The sequence below is a fragment of the Panthera onca genome, chromosome D3 (genome assembly GCF_046562875.1).
Source record: "Panthera onca isolate mPanOnc1 chromosome D3, mPanOnc1 haplotype 2, whole genome shotgun sequence".
Taxonomy (NCBI): domain Eukaryota; kingdom Metazoa; phylum Chordata; class Mammalia; order Carnivora; family Felidae; genus Panthera; species Panthera onca.
The window spans coordinates 59,165,977-59,179,109 of record NC_138350.1 but is presented as its reverse complement, the minus strand read 5'-3'; the positions used below and the strand labels follow the sequence as shown (position 1 = coordinate 59,179,109).

The 13,133-nt window shown below is 37.3% G+C and overlaps 1 non-coding gene across 1 annotated transcript; it reads right to left on the bottom strand.

Annotated features, from left to right (window-relative positions):
- Nucleotides 1-8,711: 8,711 nt before the first annotated feature.
- Nucleotides 8,712-8,815, bottom strand: LOC132666192 (U6 spliceosomal RNA). The gene has a single exon (XR_009604557.1). It is a non-coding gene; the product is annotated as a U6 spliceosomal RNA (small nuclear RNA).
- Between the last annotated feature and the right edge of the window lie 4,318 nt (nucleotides 8,816-13,133).

Sequence of the window (13,133 nt, the reverse complement as noted above, 5' to 3'; positions counted from 1 at the left end):
AATGAAGTTAATTTATATAAAACAAGTTAAGTCTTGAAGCCAGCTCAAATTGTGCATGATGAAAACAATACTATTAAGCTTATTTTCCTGTCTTTACCTTTCCCGCTTGAATGTTCAGTGCAACTTCCCATAGCAGTTGGGTGATTTCAATGACTACCTTCTCACTCCTTCAATATTCATTGCAAATATCCTTCAGGAAATTCTTGGTATCTTTTCACTGTCTACCACTTCTATTTCAAATTCCCTTGCTTTTCTCTCATTCCCCCCATATTCATCCTGTTGATTAAGAATGGGTTTCTCTAGGGGCACTTGGGTGGCTCAGTCGGTTGAGTGTCCGACTTCGGCTCAGGTCATGATCTCGCGGTCCGTGAGTTCAAGCCCCGTGTCGGGCTCTGAGCTGTCAGCTCAGCTTCAGATTCTGTGTGTGCCTCTCTCTCTGCCCCTCCCCCGCTCACACTCTGCCTCTCTGTCAAAAATAAACATTAAAAAATTTTTTTTTAAAGAATGGGTTTCTCTAAAATAAGCAGTTAAATAAATATTCATTTCTTTTTTGGTTTGGTGTCTCCCTATGAAGGCTTTTCAGACACCCTTTTCCTCTACATATTCACAACCTATATATGCAATGTCATCAATACTCAGCACAGCCTGCACCATACTGCAGCCATCTCGGGGAACCCATCTGTGGGGGAAGGCGGGGCAGGTGAAGAGCGTGGGGAAGTTACCTCAAGATGTCATCCAAGAAATTACTTGTGAATGATAACATTATGTCTCAACTATTACTGAGAAATTATTTTGAGATCAGGTTATTAGAGATTCTCTGGAATTTTATTTTTGAGGAAAACACTGTTCTAGTTTGAGGTAAATTTTTGCCTACATTAATAACCGCCACATTTTGCTCTACATTTTTCTCCTCTTCCTCAACTCATTATCACCACTCTTGTATTTACTATGAAATAAGATCTTTTACCCATATTGTGACATCCATTTTGCAATTTTGTAGAGGATGCTTCTTTCCAGAGGGAAATCAACTCTACTGAACAGCTGGATATTTTACTTCTCACATCTCTTATGTAGTCTCCTCAGTTAAACCCTCTTTTTTTTTTTTTTTTTTAAATTCCTAAAGCACTCCTGGTCATTCTCACATTGTCATTTTAAAGTTATGTGTCCTAGTAAGTACTTTGGATTTTCAAAAGAGTAAATGACAATCTTGAAAAACTTTCTTGAGGTCAGGAATTATGTTACATGTTTTCAAACTTCTGCCATTATTGGCATAGAACTAGGTGTATTAGAGGTGAACAGATTTTATTTGATATTTGACTGATGGATTTATTGAATGGCTGAATCTTTATGGTAGAGACTATAGCAAAGACAATTCTTCTTTCAATTTGTTGTTGTTCTGTGCTTGGTAGATAGGTAGTCTAAGCATAGTTACAATAGAATCCTGAATAGAGAGAAAGACTTCTAAGGAATAATATTGGATGCTATATGATAGAATGTATGATGAAAACAGTTTCTACCAAATTTTACAACTTCATATAGCTTAATAAAAATTTGCTTTTCTCTTACTTTTACAAAAGAAAACAATAAAACAACTTTCATTGCAAAGATACAGGAAGCTTGTACGGTCTCTCTCTTATACATACACATTTGGACACACACACACACACACACACACACACACACACACCCCTCTATATATCAAACAGATACCACATGAAACACTAAGCATCTTTGTTGGGTCTTTGACAGCTAAATTAGATTAATTTAAGTTAAGTTAAATCAAATAACTTGCTTTGTATATTTAAGTTGCCATTCAAATAGTACAGATTTTTCTGCCTGTCATTTAGAATGAATTCAGTACCACAAGTTTTCCATTGAGTGAACAGAGCTAACTGAGGGCATCCAAGAAGAAACCTTCATAGATAATTGGCTAGCTCGGGGAGCTAGTGTAGCGGAACATGATTCCAGATTGAATCAAATTCTGGAGCTCTGTTGAAGAGAGGACTAAAGAATGGGGGGAAAACAAGGTTATGTGTCAATTAAAGAATGATTTGTACTTTTATTTTTATCAATATTTACTTCTTTGCCTGTAACACAAATGTCTTTATGAACATATTTAAGAAAACTTGGCTTCAGTTTTTTACATATTATGAAGTACAATAAGAGCAAATTTCTGTTCACTGGAAGAATAATGAATGCATAAATTAATCACGATTCTATTTTCCTATTTAAAAAAAAATGGAAAAAAGGTTAGCTTAATGGAGACTTTGGGAGAATTGTCACCATATCATTCATCAGGCACATAGCACTTCTACAAGGAAATTTACCTCTTATGAAATTTAACACATCACTGACAACATCAGAGATTAAAATGAGTTTTGGCGGAGGCGGGGGGTGCCTGGATGGCTCAGTCAGTTAAGTGTCTTGCTCTTGATTTTGGCTCAGGTCATGATCTCACTGTATGAGTTCAAGCCCCGCATTGGGCTCTGCACTGACAGTGTGGAGCATGCTTGGGATTCTCTCTCTCCCCCTTTCCTCTCTGCCTCTGCCCTGCTTGCGCTCTCTCTCAAAAATAAATAAATAAACTTTTAAAAAATGAGTTTTTGGTCCAAACAACTATAACTATCCTGGATGCTAAAAGTTGAAATAAAATTACATTTAGTCAATCAATCAATTCTGTCTCATAACTGTGGATTTAACACTAAGATTAAAATTGTCCCTTTATCGTTTACCCCTCCTAACTTTCTGTCTCTCTCTTTCTCTCCACATACCTACCTATCCATCCATCCATCCTTTATTTTTCATCATAATTTATTCACATTTCTAAAAACACACTGCATTACTATCCATATTTATATATTTAAAAAATATTTGGGGGCTTCTGGGTAGCTCAGTCAGTTGAACTTCTGACTTCAGCTCAGGTCACAATCTAACAGGTTCGTGAGTTTGAGCTCCACGTCGGGCTTTGTGCTAATAGTGCAGAGCTTGCTTCGGACTCTGTCTTCCTCTCTCTCTCTCCTCCCCTGCTCATGCTCTCTCGTGTGTGTGCTCTCTTTCTCTCTCTCTCAAAAACAAATATTTTAAAAATTACATATGTCTGTGTGTGTGTGTGTGTGTGTGTGTGTGTGTGTGTTTTGGTGTCTGTTATTTGTCTAAAGCCACACAGTATCATCTCTGAAGACACAAAGACTTACCTATGAAAAGATATCTGAATGCTCCGTGAATGCAAGGATGTCTGTCATCACTTATGTTGCTGGTCTGTATTATATGTGGTCTACATCACAATCATAAAACCTGCATTTCTGTTTTATAATCCTGAGGCTAGAAACATCTGCGATCAACTCACACTACCCCTCTTCTTTTTCACCACTCTGTCAAATGTGTACTTATCTTACTCTTCTGCCAGATCCGCTGAGGCCACTGCTTTATTAACCATTGAATTTTCTATAACATCTGCAGAATGAATTGTATATAACATGTGCCCATTGTATCTCTGATAAATTAATGAATCATTCATGTTTGATTTCAATGGATGGGAAGAGACTGAAATTTCAATTTGAAACATTCTATTTTTCCTATAGGTAAATGCTAATATCATAAATATGGAATAGCTTGAATATCTGATGCTACTCTCTGTACTATGTAGCAATGGGATGCTACCTTTCTCTAAACAAACTGAGGATTTACTTTTCGTGTATCTGGACCAAAGAATCTATGGTGGAAGACCTCCACCAGATTGCAGAGCCCTATTTACTGCCATCTTTGCAAGTGCTGCCCCTAAATTTAAGTTGTGCTATGCTCAGGCTGGTAGCCCTACTGCAGAGTCTCTCCCTTCCTCATAATTCATCCAACCTCACAATTCAAAGTAGGTTCCAATCAACCTAATCTGGGTTACGGGCACTGCAACCTATGTTGCATGCTATTGTTACAGGAAGACATTTCTTTCTGTTACTCTGTGCACCTAGAAGCTAGAAATGCAGGCATTTAACAGATTCTTAGAACACTGAAGGTGATGACACTGGGAAAACACACACACGCACGCGCGCGCACACACACACACACACACACACACACACACACGCACCAGCTCTTCTCAGTAGAAGAACTAAGCCATATATAACAATGGTTTGGAGATTCTCTCTAATGAGTGACATTAACCACAGAATGACCTTTCCTTTGGCAAAATGGCTAAATGGGAGACTTTATTGTAAATGAAATATAGTGTAGGTGTCTAAACAAACACATTAGTGAACAAAATGCTTTAAAAGGTATAGTTATCTAAAAAAAAAATCCAGCACTGAACTGAAAGATCAGTGGTGATTCATGGTTTTTGATACTTTTCAAAGAGGACTGGAGGAGTGAAAAAATATCTTCAAGTTCTACCGTGAGAAATCAATGGAAAGATTGTAGTTAGGCGAGATGATCTGCCAGCTGGCATAATTTGAAATATTTGTATTAAGGAAGTATTCTCATTTTATAGGCAAAGAGGAGTGATTAACAGGAACTTCTGTTCTGGCCACCTTCAGCACACTTTCAATAAATCGAAACTATGTCCTGCCATGAACCATGATAGAACTAGTTGGCAAGCTATCATTATTTCTCATCTTAACATGTGCTCCCCAGTGAGAGTAAGCATTGCCTTGATTTTGTGGGTCCAAGGGCTAGGATGGAAAAAAAATAAACCACCATCATAAATATATTGTATACTTTCAGTTCCAAACAATTATAATGCCACTTACAAAATATCGTCATTTATTTTTTCTGTACCACCACTCCGTTGTTAAATATACATATCTCTCTCCTGCCATATAACAGGTTTCTTTGAGGGTAATGCCTTAGTCAGTATCAAATTTTCCATAATTTTTACTATAATGCATTGCATAGCTTATGTCTATTAGATCTTTGAAAGCACATAAATCATATTTGATTTTCAATGGATAATATATAGGGTGAGACTCAGATTTTAATTTCATATATTCTATTTTACAAAGTATCACTGTGTAAAAAAGCACAGCTGAGAACTCTAGCCCTTAACTCTGATAATCATGTAGGCCACTTTCAGTTGACTTTTTCCAATCTATTTCTCCCTGCTCCAGTATTCTCCAGCCCTTCACATACCTCGTATTGCAAGTATTTGGCTTTGACCAACAGTTTTTCTCCTTAGATGCTATCCAGGATTTGATTCTGGCTTGATGCCCAAAGCTCAAATTAAAGAAACCTCTTTTGCTCCTTCTCCCCATCTACGTTGGATTGTACCCATCGGTATAATCTTAAAAAAAAAAAAGTTAAGAAATATGGACTCAAAAGAGTTTTGGACATGTGATTGTGTACAGGACAAACAAGGTTGATATAAATGAGAAGACAATTCAAATGAGGTATCAAAGGGAGAGGAATGCTGAGGTGTATAACAGGAACCAGACTGCATCATGAATACCCTGGGAGTTTAGGGAGGGCAAAAGCAGTATGAGTTAATGAAAGCAGGTGGACAGAAGGGAGGTTTGGATGGATTATAAAAACCGTGCTGCTGTCGACACCGGACATTTGGAGTAGGCACGATTTTACACACCCAACATAGGATGGATGTAAGCACCAATAAATCACCCAAGAGCACTTGTGAAAATATTTTTCAGAAGCACCAGATGTATTCTTACAAGAACTGAGGAAAACGACTCGAGGGATAATTATAGATGCAGGAAACTACAAGAATAAAACTTGAATTCAAGATTCTTTGAGATACAACATCTTCTAAAATGCAAACAGAAAACCTACTAAAATTCTTTAGCTTTTCTGATAATTACTACTTTTATTATATTTTTTAGTTTCCTTTTAATTAAGTCATTGCAATTAGATACACTCAAAAACAGAATTCTTAGTTTAATAATGGAATTGTGTTTTGGTTATTATATCCAACTTTTCCCAAGACCCAGTTATATATATGTTATACATATAAATATCAACAGAATATATATTTATCAAGAGAAAGTTCTATTGATTCAAATCCTGACTTACATCCACCTTCTATTTTCCTATAATGTTCTTTTCAAATAGCTTAAAAACCAGGAAAAGATGTCAATGTGCCTTGTTTCCAGGAAGAAATAAAAATATCCACCTGTGTTCTAGCTATCCCAGCTCATCACATGTGGCCCTCAATGAAAACATACTGGATGGCACTGCAGATGCGCAAAGTGCAACGCAGTCCTTGGTGTTCTGCAAGTGCACAGGGTGAACTCTGGTTTAACATGGTGATCAAGTTCTGCATTTGCCTCTACTCCTCATTAAAATTAAAGAGAATACAAACAGAATTAAACCCATAAACCCTAACAGGAAAGAGAATGGGAGAAGGACCACAATTCAACATTAGATTTCAAAGCATTCTGGAGATGAAAAATGGATGAGAACCATCCAGTTACACAAAGAAACCTGAGGAATCTGCAGCCCAAGGTTAACACAGTAAAGGATGGCAGGGAAAGAGGGAGCTAATCTTCTAGGCAGAACTCCCAAAATGTCTGGAATAAAATCAATGAGAATGGAGGGTAGAATTATGAACGTGAGCCAAAATTGGTAGAGAGAAATAGAAAGTCTAACTGAAATTCTGTGTCTAGATTGAGAAGCCAATCACCTCCCTCCTCTTCTCCTCACTCTCCTATATTTCTATATGGATATAACAAGAGTACAAGAAACCTCACAATGAGTCAAGGCAAAAGAAAATAAAGCAAAATAATGATCACCCTAACAAAAATAATGACCCCAACATTAAGAAATATAATGGATTGAGTGGCTAGAATTAGGACTACTAGCTGGGTGCTGGCACCAGAGAATAAATTCCTTCCCATTTTAGTAATCTCTTATCAAAAGCCTGGATCCTCAGTGATTCAAGTGCAGACCTGGCCAGGTTAGCCTCCTGACTCAAGGGAAATTTTTGTAAGGAAAACAAGCATGCAAATACAGCAGAAAAAATCCAATCCGCTCCCTGGAAAAGTCAACTCAGTACTTCCTGTTTTAAAAATGTGCAAATAACTTATAATCAGTCGGGCATATAAAGAAAAATAACAGCATTAAAATGGCAAAATAAACAAAATATTCCCCGTGGAAACAGAAGCAACTCGTTGAAGAGAAGAAACTTGAAAAAAAATCTAATCAGTATTCTCAGAGAGATTGAAAAATGATACCAAAACCAAAACCAAACACAATAAGATAAAAATCAAAGAACTCTGCATAGGTACACAGCAAAAAGGATGAAGAAACAGAAAATATGTGGTAAAATATAAAAGGAATAAGAGGACAATCACATATCCCAGACATCCAACAAATATGAGATCTGGAAGGAGAAAACAGAAAAAAGAAGGGAAGGAATAAGCAAAATAAAACACAGGAAAATTTTGCACATGAATCTATTTAAAGAGTACCCTGCTTATACACAAGAATGGGTGAAACAAATACCTACTCTAAACATAACATCAGGAAATCTCAGAACGTATAGAGAAAACAAGCAAACACAGAAAACAGCCAACTCAAATTTTGAGTTGCTGTGGCAGAGGATTGAGAGTTGAACAGTTCGATGCCCAGATCTGACAATGACTTGCTTCCCTGCTGCTCAGTTCATTGGCCAAAGCTAGCCTCTTGGCTTCCCCAGCCACAAGGGGTACAAAGTTCAATAATTCCATGTGCAAGCAATGAAGAGGGAGGAAAAATCATTTGTGAACAGCACCAATGTATGCAACAATTGCTTCTACATACTTTTTAAAAAAATTTTTTTTTAATTTCATTCATTTTTGAGAGAGACAGAGAAAGACAGAGCATGGGTAGGGGAGGGTCAGAGACAGAGACACACACACAGAAATCTGAAGCAGGCTCTGGGTTCTGGGTTGTCAGCACAGAGCCTGACGCAGGGCTCAAACTCACGGACCACAAGATCATGACCTGAGCCGAAGTCGGATGCTTAATCTACTGAGCCACTGAGGCACCCCTGCTTCTACATACTTTTATGAATAGTTTGTATATGAAGTTATTCTAGTACAATGAGGGTGAAGGCTGAGATGTGGAGAAACATAATAATTTTATACGAAAGTCAAAAGATAAGAAAAGTTGGGTGCCTAGGTGGCTCAGTCTGTTGAATGTTTGACTTGATTTCAGCTCAGGTCATGATCCCAGGGTCACAGGATTGAGCACTATGTTGAACACAGAGCCTGCTTAAGATTCTCTCTCTTTCTCCCTCTCTCTCCCACACTTTATGCTCCCTCTCTCTCAAATAAAATAACATAAAATAACATAAAATAAAAAAATTTTTAAAAGAAAAGTTAAATATGAGATATATTTATACATTTTACTGTGCTAAAACATACATAACAAAATTTACCATTTTAAGAATTTTTAAGTGTATACAGTCCAGTGGTATTAAGTACATTCACATTGTTGCGTAACCATCACCACTATTCATCTCCAGAATTTTTTCATCTTCCCCAACTAAAATTCTATACCCATTAAACTAGAACTCCTATTGCCCCCTCTCCCCAGCCCCTGATATTAATGCCTAAACATTCTACTTTCTGTCTCTATGATATGATTACTTTAGGTATCTCATGTAAGTAGAATCATATAATATTTGTCCTTTTATCTCTGGCGTATTTCACTTGGCATATGTCTTCAAGGGTATTTCATGTTATAGCATGTGTTAGAAGTGCAATCTTTTTTAAGGGTGAACAATATTCCATAAAAATATACAATGCTTCATTAATTTGCATGTCATCCCTGAGCAGGAGCCGTGCTAATCTCTGTATCATTCCAATTTTAGCATATATGCTGTTGAAACAAGTACTAAAGATTTAACCAACTGGAAAACTAAAATATTAACTAAGGGTTGAGTAGAGGAGGGGATGTTGGGGTTATATAAGTGAGCTAAATGTTCATCTTCAATAGACAGGAAATGATAATGCCTATGTTTCATAAATCAAGAAAAAGTCATACCAGCACGTTGCTTACAGCTAGGATGTAACCTCCATAAGAAGCAGCATTTTAAAAAATAACAAGAACAAGGACTAGGTAATTGGAGAGGTAGAGCAAGGGAGAGATATGGTTTTACGGCATTCTGCATTGCTGTTGTTGGTTTTTAATCTTTACGTATAATAATCTAATAATAAAAAGTACCTCAAACAACAGTACTACTTACTGACCAGAACTGTAACCCAGAAATCCTGACATTTTAATAATGTCTACTTTTCATTGGAATAGGTTATCTCTCCAAAGACACTTTGTTGAAGACCCTTTTGCCAAGAACATCATTAGGTCACATAGAAAAGGATGTGGAAAGGCATAGCAATGGCCTAACTACAAAAGCCTTCTCTCTTCTCATTTCCACATTTGACTCTTTATATTACTGACATTGTTCTATTTTACATAATATTTTATTACTATAACTACTACTTTTACTACTATTTCCCTCTTTTAACAAGGTCTATCTGCTTCTTTGGGCACTGGCTTTGCTACTTGCCTGGAATGTGTATGAGTTCCTTGAAAGCATACTAGCTTACTTATACACACCCTAGGAATTTTCTCAAAGACCAGTTCTTGTTCAGCACAATTTCCACACCAGCATCAGAACTTTCTTCAGAGTTCCAGGCAAAGGTATCAGCAGCCAGGAACTTTTGCAGTGGCCCCAACTATCACTACAGCTGTGGGGATTACATCTATCCTCTCCTGCTCTTTAATTTTCCTTAACCACCCAAAGCCAGTCCAAACAACTTCTCATTTCTCCTACTGACTAATCGGAAAGTCTGAGTTCTGTTAGCAACATTACCTTGGCCAGAAATTTGCCCTGGAGTTCTTACATGAGTGATGTACTCCCCGTGTGCAGCAGCTGAGGCAGCTGAGGTGAAAGCACATTCATCCCAAATTTCAGATGATGGAGGAAGATGTAGTTCCATGTCCTCAAATCAAGTAAGAAATCATTTAAACTAAGTGTTCTTTTTAAATAAAGTTTATTTACTTATTTATGTGTGTGTGTGTGTGTGTGTGAGAGAGAGAGAGAGAGAGAGAGAGAGAGAGAGAGAGAGAGAGAGAGCAGAGGAAGAGCAGAGAGAGAGGGAGAAAGAGAATCCCAATAAAACTCTGTGCTGTCAGTGTAGAGCCCAACACGGGGCTCAATTTCACAAACGATGAGATCATGACCTGAGCCAAAATCAAGAGTCAAACGCTTAATGGACTGAGCCACCAAGGTGCCCCTAAAGTAAGTTTTATAGTCAGTATTACAGAGAAAATGGGATATTTCAGAGAAATAAAAAGAATCCTTCTGGTCTGAAAATGGGGTCTTCTCAGTTGTAAATATTTTCTAACTTCTTTAAGTTTTGTACTTTGGTATTCTTCTGAAGTCAATTATCTTTATTTTAAAAACTTCCGCAGATGGAGAAACTTGATTTGGAAAAGTGGTGAAGGGTGGCCATAGAATCTTCTATATGCTGTACTTTTCAAACATTTCAGTATTATTTCCAGCTCAAAATTCCATATATTAGGGAAGAAATCTAGAAGCCTATAAAATACAATCAGCTATGATCATGTGGTGACTAAAAGTCATATTAATTAAGGAGTTCTTAAGGAAGCAGAGATATGCAGCCCAGAAAAAAGAAAGAATAAGAAGATAATGTGTAAAATGAAGAGCTAGAAGTTGTTTGTGTGTCTGGTATGCAGAGTGCCTAAGAGCTTGGGTTCTGAGATCTCGCACACTTGGTGCAAATTCTAACTCTCCATTTATCAGTAGTGTGACTTTCAGCCAGGTCACTCCAGCACTCTAGGTCTTGATTCCTTCTTCTGTAAAATGGGAGCAAATATTAATGCCTATATATAAAATGTTTGTGATAATAAATAATAACATAAACACATGCAATGTTATTACATGCCTCATATATAGGAGAAAATTCTGTGAGCCACCAGCATCACCATCATCATAATTATCATTATTACTGTTTTTTATCACACATTATTCCTATTATTCCAAATGGGAAAGCAAATACTAATGAAAAAATGTCCTAGATCAATAAAAGGGTGCCTTTCTTAACAAATGAAACCACTAACCATGGGATAGAGAGTTCAATGAAATAATGAGCTTCCAATGGCCATCTCATAGGAATTCTGTAATTAAAAGGAGCTCCTGAATTAAGAAGGAGGTTATACCTGATGATCATTAAGGTCTCTCTTACTTTTCAGATATAACGTAATGATTAAGTTCATGCAGCTCATTAGTGCCAGCAAGTTTGGGGTGTGTTGTGGTCCCAAATTGTCCTTCCTCCTAGTTAATAAAGAGAGAGGCTGACTGCAGAGTTTCCAGTTACTATTTCCACACAGTGATGCCAAGTAAAGTTGTTTCTTATACCCCACAAGCTGGCAGGCCTCACTCTCCTCTTCTGTTTTCATCATGAAAGCCTTAGGAAGCAGAAACCACCTGTTCTTCTGATCCACTCCCCCAAGAAAATGACAAAATGACATTCTTTCCCACTCTCTGTGAGATGATTTCTGTTAACAGCTCTGGAAAAATGTTGCAAAGATGTGAGTGAAATGATGGCAGGATTTGTTGACAAGAAGGCAAAATGAGGGAATTCGGAAAAAATCACCCCCATTAGAGACTGAGGGGCCTGTGGGTTCCATCTGCTCCTCTCTCCCTTGGCCTGGGGTAGTTTCAGAATCATCTCAGGGGATAGTCAGTCTTCTTTTAAATGACTCAATCAATGGGGCTTCTAATACACTCTAATGGATCTCCCTATTAGCAGATTTTTTTATATTGAGTATAAAATTTTCCTTTGATTAATTTAACCTATTTCTCTTCATTAGATGATGGCAGTAATTTTGAAACAAAGGGAAGCGTGCAAATTTAAAAAGAGTCATTGTGGAAATCTCTGCTTAAAATATCTTATTTTTGCAGGAACACAGGGCGTAATTACTGTTCAAACAACCTCTAGAGAAGTGAGGTTGCCAAACAGGAAGGATACTTGGAGCACAGCCTGCCCTGATGCACATATTTCTACTCTTGAGACTGTGATTAGAAGGATCCAAAGAAAGGTTACCTGCCCACCCAAATCAGGCCAGTGTGCTTGATATTATCTGCAGATATTCATTCTGGACCTTTCTAGACTCTTTTTTTTTTACTAGAATAGCTTTGCAAGTTGTTAAATGAACTACTAACATGACGAATGAAAAAAAAAATATATATATATCACTCTGAGGGCAATAATCACTGTATTGGGAGAGAAACACAGGGTTTGGGGACAAAAACTCATGGGTCCTGGCTGTGCCACTAGCATTGCCTTAGACAACTCATTCATCTCTTAAAGCCTCAATTTTCGTCCTATAGAATGGTCACAGTAACACGTACTTCACAGAATAGTTGCAAGGCAATTTTTGAGAAGACCCTAGCATAATACAAAGGCAGAAGTCTAGCACTCAATAAAGATTATAAATAATCATTCCCTTTATGGTGTGAAAAATATTATTATAGATATAAGTATGATATTTGGGAAAGATTTATTGAAAATGTTTCAAGATGACTGAAAAAAGGCGATAACAGACAAAATGTAATTAATTGTGAATTTACATGAAACTAAGGGAAGGGAGCTCATGTAGGAGCAGTGATTTCCAGCGGCGGTGGGGGGATGTCCCCAGAAAATCTCAATCTTAGTATCCAATGATGGGAGAATAAAATAGGTGGCATTCAGGCAAAGGAACACATGGTATGTTAAGATGGGAACAGGTATTCAAGGAGCAATGAACAAACAATCTGATTTAAACAAAGATGAATACTGGACAATGAATGCACAGAAAGATGGAATGAATAAGTGGCAAAAGGCCAGGAGAGGGAGAATACGAGAAGCCAGGAAGCTATCCCTGCAAGTTGAGTTACCCCTCTTGAAAATGCTTCTATCCTCTGTAAAGAACACATTGGTGTGCATTCCAAATATCACAAGGATTACCCTGTGTCACAGGCATAAACTACAGTATATATAATATAAAAGCTCTAACTTGGAATCAGTAAATCTGGTTTAAGATCTTTGCTCAGCCAGAAAAATCTGGGCAAGTGTCTTACTTTAAACAAATCCCCTACTGTCTCTCTCTCTGCCCCCAACTCTTTCATCTGTGAAATGGGCACAATG